Source organism: Sphaerodactylus townsendi, linkage group LG05 (genome assembly GCF_021028975.2).
Source record: "Sphaerodactylus townsendi isolate TG3544 linkage group LG05, MPM_Stown_v2.3, whole genome shotgun sequence".
In the NCBI taxonomy this organism is placed as follows: Eukaryota; Metazoa; Chordata; class Lepidosauria; order Squamata; family Sphaerodactylidae; genus Sphaerodactylus; species Sphaerodactylus townsendi.
The window spans coordinates 108,589,161-108,596,450 of record NC_059429.1 but is presented as its reverse complement, the minus strand read 5'-3'; the positions used below and the strand labels follow the sequence as shown (position 1 = coordinate 108,596,450).

At 42.8% G+C, this 7,290-nt stretch overlaps 1 long non-coding RNA gene across 1 annotated transcript; it reads left to right on the top strand.

Moving 5' to 3' along the window:
* On the top strand, window positions 1–6,380 carry LOC125433604. Its single transcript, XR_007244635.1, has 4 exons — window positions 1–128; window positions 1,828–1,882; window positions 3,441–3,495; window positions 4,873–6,380. It is a non-coding gene; the product is annotated as an uncharacterized LOC125433604 (long non-coding RNA).
* The last annotated feature ends 910 nt before the right edge of the window (window positions 6,381–7,290 follow it).

Genomic DNA, 7,290 nt, shown 5'->3' with positions numbered 1-7,290 from the left:
CCGGTGGCCCGGCCCGGCCCGGGAGGAGCCCCTTCAGCCCCAGAAAGCCCAGGAAGGCGCTTTGGCCTCACCTGAGCGTCCCTGCACAGCTTCTCTATTTAGCTGGGGACTATTGCAAGAAAGGGGAGGTGAGCTAATCCGCAGCAGCCAGGCGAACCCACTCAGGAGTTTCTTGCTTCAGAAAAAGCTCTGCAGGCACCCCTTTCCTTCCCTTCTCTCTCACCAGGGGCGGCTGCTGTTCACTTCCCAGCTTTCCCCCCTCCCTTTTTTGGGTCTTGCAAACAGTTAATCAGCTGCCAGCTTTTCACATCTCATTTTGTTTTTAAACTGTATTTTTTTTAAGAAAGGCAGGAGTCCCCCCCCCCCCTTGGCACGAATGAACCAAAAGCCAATTGAATTAAGTATTTTGACAGTAGCTGTTGACCCTCCCCCAACTTCCAATAGGCTTCCTTTTAATTAAACATTACAGGCGTGCTAAAAGTTCAGTTTTCTTAACCTGCAGAGATGATCAGATATCCCCCTTCCAACTTGCCTTGGGTAAGGTGGTGTTCAGTGGGGTTGTCCAGTTGGCTGCTGGCTGTGTGTTTTTTTCTCTTTCTGGGGAAAGTTTTCCATGTTGGCTTTTCTTTTTGTGGAAGAGGTATTTTAAATAAATGATATGCTGGTAAGCAAGGCAGGGCTTGCCACACAGCCCTTTGCTACAGCTGGCTGCTTGGAAAGGAAGAATCCTTTCTGTGCCCTCTGAACAGTAGCTAATCCAAAGGAACAGATTTTCAGTGCCTCTGAGAACAAAGATATTGCACATCTACGCTAATATTCTACAGAATGCTTTATTGATATTTTCTGGTATTTGCAATCTTGGCATGGCTGTCATTAGAATCAGCATATTGCAACTGCAAAGGGGAAAGGCATGAGTAAGGATAAAGAACACCCCCCACCCCATTCCTCCCCCCCTGGAAAGTGGTTTAGTGCAAGCTTTGGGAGCGGGCTGTCCTTCCAATGCATTTTATTTCCCCTTTTAAAGTTTCATTATTTCTCTGAAGGCCCAGATGTGAAATGCCATGTTTCTGCGCTAGACACGTGTTCCCTTAACAGATTTGTTTAGCTAAGGAAACTGCAGCTCGGCGTCGAGAAAGAAATTAAATATATAGAATGCTAAGCTGCTGCTAAGACGTATAAAAAACATCTAAATTAATAATAAGGACTTGTTCTGAGGCAAAATTCAATTTTACTTCCTATTATGCAATCTTTGCATGTAAAGTTGCTTTAATGCAAAATAGCAGTTCATCAAAAATTCTGTTTTATTGGTATCAAAAATTCATGATATCCTGAGGCATGAGGGCAGGGTGTAAGGTAAGAAAGCCATGTCCTTTTAGAAAGTTTAGTGCTTTCTGAAAAGAAACACACTTAAAACTTTCTCCCTCCCCCCCACTTTCAATGATGAAGGAATGATAGTGTGGAGATTTTGCTCGTCTTAAGCGGCTTTTATGACAGTGTCAGTGGATGCTGACATTGAATTCTTTAATAATGAATTGTTTAACATTGCTAGGCTTGCTTTCATTGAAAAATTCAGAGACATTAATACACATTGTAGGTACAGTATAATTCATAAGAGCAGGAGGCTTTACCTTGCCGTTTAACTTTGAGATCTTCTGTTTGCAGTTATCTATGGTAAAATTGTATACACTTGCTCATACAATCATCTGTTAAGTATGAATAGCTGCAGACATGTCTAAATTCAGGCTACTGCTAGGAAATGGTGTTGAATGCCTTATAGTCTTCTATGCCTGATTCTTATCTCTTGTGTTGTTTTGTGCTACCCTTCAGGGTCACTGAATGCATGAAGCTGCTTAATGCCGAGCCAAACCATTGGTCTATCAAGGTCAGTATTGTCTTTTCTGATTGGCAGTAGCTCCCCAAGTTCTCAGGTCAAAGTCTTTCATATCACCTGCTCAGGGCTGTCTTAACAGCATTAGAGGCCCCCTGGCAAAGCAGTGCGTGAGATATGTACACATACATGCATGTGTGGTTGCAGAGGTGACTATGATACTAAATCAGAGGCAAATGCCAATATCCACTTGTTACCATAAAATTAACATTAATATTAATCATCTTTCGTAAAACACCTGCTAAACATGCATTTTTCAATAACAAATATTTGTAGTTTAGCATAGTGTAGTATTTATTTATTGACCGCAAGTCACAACATGCATAGATTAACATGGGCCCCCTGGAAAACTGCCCAGTGTGCCTGTGTGTTGATGGCCCTGAATGTTCATTTCAAAACTGGTGATTCCAGTGTCTGAACCTGGGACTTTCTGCTCTGCTAATGAGCTGTGATCCCTCCCTTCATTCGAGTGGTGGGCTAGAACCTGGGGGGCTAGGGATCAGCGGGGTAATCACACCCTTGCAGTGTAACCTACCAGATACAACTGTTATGAGGATAAAATTGAATTGTACCTCTGAGCTCCTGGAGAGAGAGCAGGATTAAAATGTGCAAGACAGAACGTTAGATTTTTGCAGGTTTGCAAAAGGTCTTCTGCTGTTGCGCACCTGCCTTGTGGGGGATGCTCAGTATATCTTGCTCATCTAACTGCTGGATAATTGAGGTTGAGTGGGACTTGAGATGGGTAATGGTCCTTGAGCAGGCCTCCTGGCTGACAGCAGAAGGAGCCATTGACTTCAGTGAGGCTCTTAGGATTGCACAGACAGCCTTTCTAATTTGAGGCCTGCATTTTAAAAAAATGGTATCATGTACGATGATTTCCACTTACTGCCTTGGTTAGAGGTGGCTTAATCTGAATTCAGCACCAGGCTCATGCAGATTTCGGAAGGCAGAGTGTCAGAATAAACCTACAAGAAATGGAATCCGCAAATAATCCCAGAATCCACAGTTCAACAGAAACAATAAAGGGGAAACTAAGTCAGTATTGAATCTAGTCCTTTACTAAGGAATTTCTTGAAACAATAGTGATGATAATGATAAGGGAGTTGAGAGATTATGGCACAAACCAGCAGTTGCGGTCCCACTGGTTATCAGCAGGGGTGGAGCGAGGGGGAACTGTGCCCAGGGCACGTGTGCACCCTACGCCCCTGCCCGCCCTGCCTCCGCACCAGTGTGCGCTTGGTGTGTCGCACACCCCTGCCTCCTTGGAGCTATGCCACTGGTGATCAGTGCATTGAGTGCCTTAACAAAAAACCTTGGATGGCACTTGAACTATCTACATATTGATAAATCTCTTCTGTCAAGTATAAATGGCCACATTGTTTGAATCTACACATATACTCTGCTGATAAATTACGACATTCTAGGCTGTTGGGAAGAGCCCAGGGCGTATGGAGGCCAATACTGGCTGAAGATCTGGCAACTGTGATTTCATATCATAACAATAACATTATTAATTATTAATTATTATTATTATGTATTTAAATCACTCTAGTGCCAAGTCCCCCAGCACTGAGGATGGAGTTTTGGTTGGTAGCAAAACAGCCTGGGTAAGTTCTTAACAGAAACACTGGAGTAATTGCTACCGAAAGTGTTTTAATTACTGGAGACCATTTCAGATAGTTTGGCCTCTGAAGCACAGCAGGTTCCCAACAAGCTCTGACAAAATCTTTGGGTGGCTGAGAGTGACAAGCAAGGCAACAGATCCCTGGTTTTCCCCCTCCACCAAGCATCTGCATACCCAACTCCTTGCTTCTTCTTTTGGCCAGTCCCCACAGATGGTACCACTGTGCTCTCCTATCCTGCTTTGCCAGATAGCCACTTCTACCCTGACCCTGGACTGAGAGCCAGCGTGGTGTAGTGTTTAAGATCAGGCGCACCCTAATCTGGAGAACCGGGTTTGATTCCCCACTCTTCCACTTGAGCTGTGGAGGCTTATCTGATGGACCAGATTAGATTATGCACTCCAACACAAGCCAGTTGGGTGACCTTGGGCTAGTCACAGTTCCTCAGAGATCTCTCACCCCCACCCACCTCACAGGCCATTTGTTGTTGGGGGCAGGAAGGGGAAGGAGATTGTAAGCCCCTTTGAATTTCCTTATAGGAGAGAAAGGGGGGATATAAATCCAAACTCTTCTCTCCAGAATGTTTACAACCTTAATAGTTGGTTGCTGCATTTCTGGGGCCTAGCTGAGTGGCTAGTGCCATTTGCTCTTGGCTACAAGAGGCCCACAAGAACAGCAGCTGTGGTATGTTAAATGGCTGGTCCGTCTTCAGGAGAGGAACTCCATGCATACTCAGAGATGCTCTCTTCTATTGCTTGCCACAGTTTCTGCATTAAGGCATGTCACTGGAAATGAATCTGATGCTAAAATCAGGTCAAGATTAACTTTCATCATGTATATGTAATAGATGCAGTAACAAGACTCTGAGTGTTGGTGAATCACTTTGTCAGTTCCTCCTTTGGTTCCTCCTCATTTCCCTTTGCACTCTTCTGACCAAAGATCCTTTTAAAGGGAGGCTGACAATCAAACAAAGCAAAAAGGTAGTGGCCCATGGGGTGATGTCACATCACAATGTTTACTCGGCAGACTATGTTTATCAGGTAGTTTGCCAGTGCCTTTCCCAGTCATCTACACTTTACCCCCAGCAAGCTGGGCATTAATTTTACCAACCTTAGAAGGATGGAAAGCTAAGTCAATCTTGAGCTGGCTGCCTGAAACTGACTTCTGTCCAGATTGAACTCACATTGTGAGCAAAGCTTTGACTGCAGTACTGCAGCTTACCCCTTTGTGCTACAGGACTCATAATGAAACAGAAGTCCACAGTAAAATGACATAGTCAATTGACAAGTATGTGTACAATATACTCGTGTCTTTTTTTTTCAGATTGCTTTTTTTCAGATTGAAAACGCTGTTTTTTTTCAGATTGAAAACTTTGGAGCTACTACAGCAGAAGCGACAAGAGCTTGTGCTCTGAATCAGATTGCATCACCAACTGATCAGGAATAGATAGCCTGACTGACTTTTGTACCTTTGATAGCAGTTTGTTGGAGAGAAATCAACAGATGAAACTTTTCATGTAATAGGGAGAAATGCTAAGCCTGCACATTGGACTATGAAGTTACTAAGGGGTGGATTCTGGGATAGTTCAGCCATCCATAATAATAATACTGAGAAATGGTAAATATAAAGAAGAATGGTGGAATGTGTGAAATGGCAGCTTGTATGACCCTATAATCATTTGCTAAAGGACCTAACATCTTTATCATACATACCAGCACATGTTTTCTTCATCATATGAGCACTGGATGAATTTCACCATCATCCACCTTGACCAGAGAATGCTCAAGAGCATAGCCAACATTCCTCTGAACCTGTACATGGTAGGTAATCACAGATTATTATGTTTAACGGAAGCTTATCCTTCCTTCGTTCTCCTTCAGGCACCCCTATAGATCTACAAAGAATCAAGAGTTCCTTATAAGACAGTATGAAAATCATGGAGATATTGTGTCAACCTGTAGTGGTACTTAGGATATGACAATTTATGACATTTCACATCTCGAGCTTGGAAAAATCAAAACAAACCAAGAAGTGCCACAAGCGGAGGATGTTTGAATTACAAGTTTGAAACAAGGTCTTATACGCACTTGGGGTCTCTTTTGTATGGAACATACATTTCCTTTAGGTTTGCTTTTCAGCTATGCATGCATTTTTTCCCCTTCAGAACTCACCATGCTGCAGATCAGAGAAGGCCTGCAGTTTGTAAAAATTGGTAAAGTGTGATCCCCCCCCCCTACCTGTGCAGGGAAAGTGAAGCAGAAGCAGTGTCCATTTTGATTCCTTTGGGTTTTCTGCTTCCCTCCCCACCTTCCCCTGCACATGCAGGATCAGGCAAAATACATTTTGGAGGTGGCTTTCCATTACCTACCTCTGTGTCCCAACCCTGGTATTCTTTGAAGGTCTCCCATCCAAATATTGGCCAGGGTCAGGACTGAGAGTGTGTGGCTGACCCAAAGTCACCCAGCAAACTTCCATGGTACAAGTAAGGATTTTGAACCTGGGTTTCCAGGTTCCTAGACAGACATCTTAACAGCTACACTGGCTCTCCATAGCTTAGAATGCCCCCCTCTAAAATGTGTTCTGACCATATTAAAGGGGACGGGAAGACTTTTTTCACATGGTATTAAGTACTCATATCTCAACTACTTCTTTTGTGTTGCAGGGTTGAACCCTGAGACTGAAAACACGTTCTGAGGCTCTGCCCTGGAGATTCCTCCCTTTCTGTTAAACTATGGATAAGAATTAAATGTGTGCTCAAAAGAAAACTGTGTGACAATGTCGCCCAATTCAATAATCTATGGAGTAATTTGGATCAGAAATTGCAGAGTTCTATTTTGACACAGGATCAAAAAGTATTATTTCTAATAAACTTTAACACCTTTTTGTCTCTCTTTTAATCTGTATTGAACTGTACTTTACAGTAAATATGTAATCACTGCTGGTGGCAGGTGTTTATGTGTACGCCAGCTAATAGGTGACACTGTTTGGTTTAATTGCTTTGTAAGCAGAGGATTCCTTGCTGAGAGGAAAAATGCATCAAGGCGGTGCTTATAGGGTTAAACAAGATTCTGAATCTGAGTAAATATTTATATGAAGTGCTCAAAGAAGAGATGGGGAGGGGGGAACCCTCTTAATATAACCCAGTATAAATTACAGCTCTTTATAATAGCTGTCAACTTATACAAGCCTATGCATTCAAGTACTTGTTCCACTGGTAATGCTACATGTCATATGCGGGTTTAGGCCTTGTGGCAAGTATTTAAACTAAATTGTTCAGAAGTCTGCACGAATTTCTCTAATACCCTGAACAGACAAATAATTTGACGGGTACAGCAAAGGCACATTTTTTTTTCCTTAGAAACATGTCTGAAGAAAATTCTGTTGAACAGCACATCCTATGAATCCTTCATGAATAAACTCTATAGGAGGGCACTGTTTCTTCATTTGTCATAAGAGAGCCTCACACTGAGGAAGAAGTCCTTGCATGTCCACCCCCCCACCAGCAACTGCAGTTCCCCTTTGATTTTATTCTTTGAAAATTGTATTGTTAAGTATTAATTGATAGTGACTATTATTCTCAGTCCAGTGGCCTACATGCCTATGTGGAGGGTCACTTCAGTTTGTGGAAAGCTCCTTCAGCTGGTGGACAGTTTCAGATTTGGCTTCATGGACCTAGGATACAATTCAGTGGCTCTATTTGACTTTCAATGGGGAAGGGCATAGAGATTCTTCCTAGAAAGGCAGTAATAAGACACACACATCCCAGCAGTGCTGTATTTA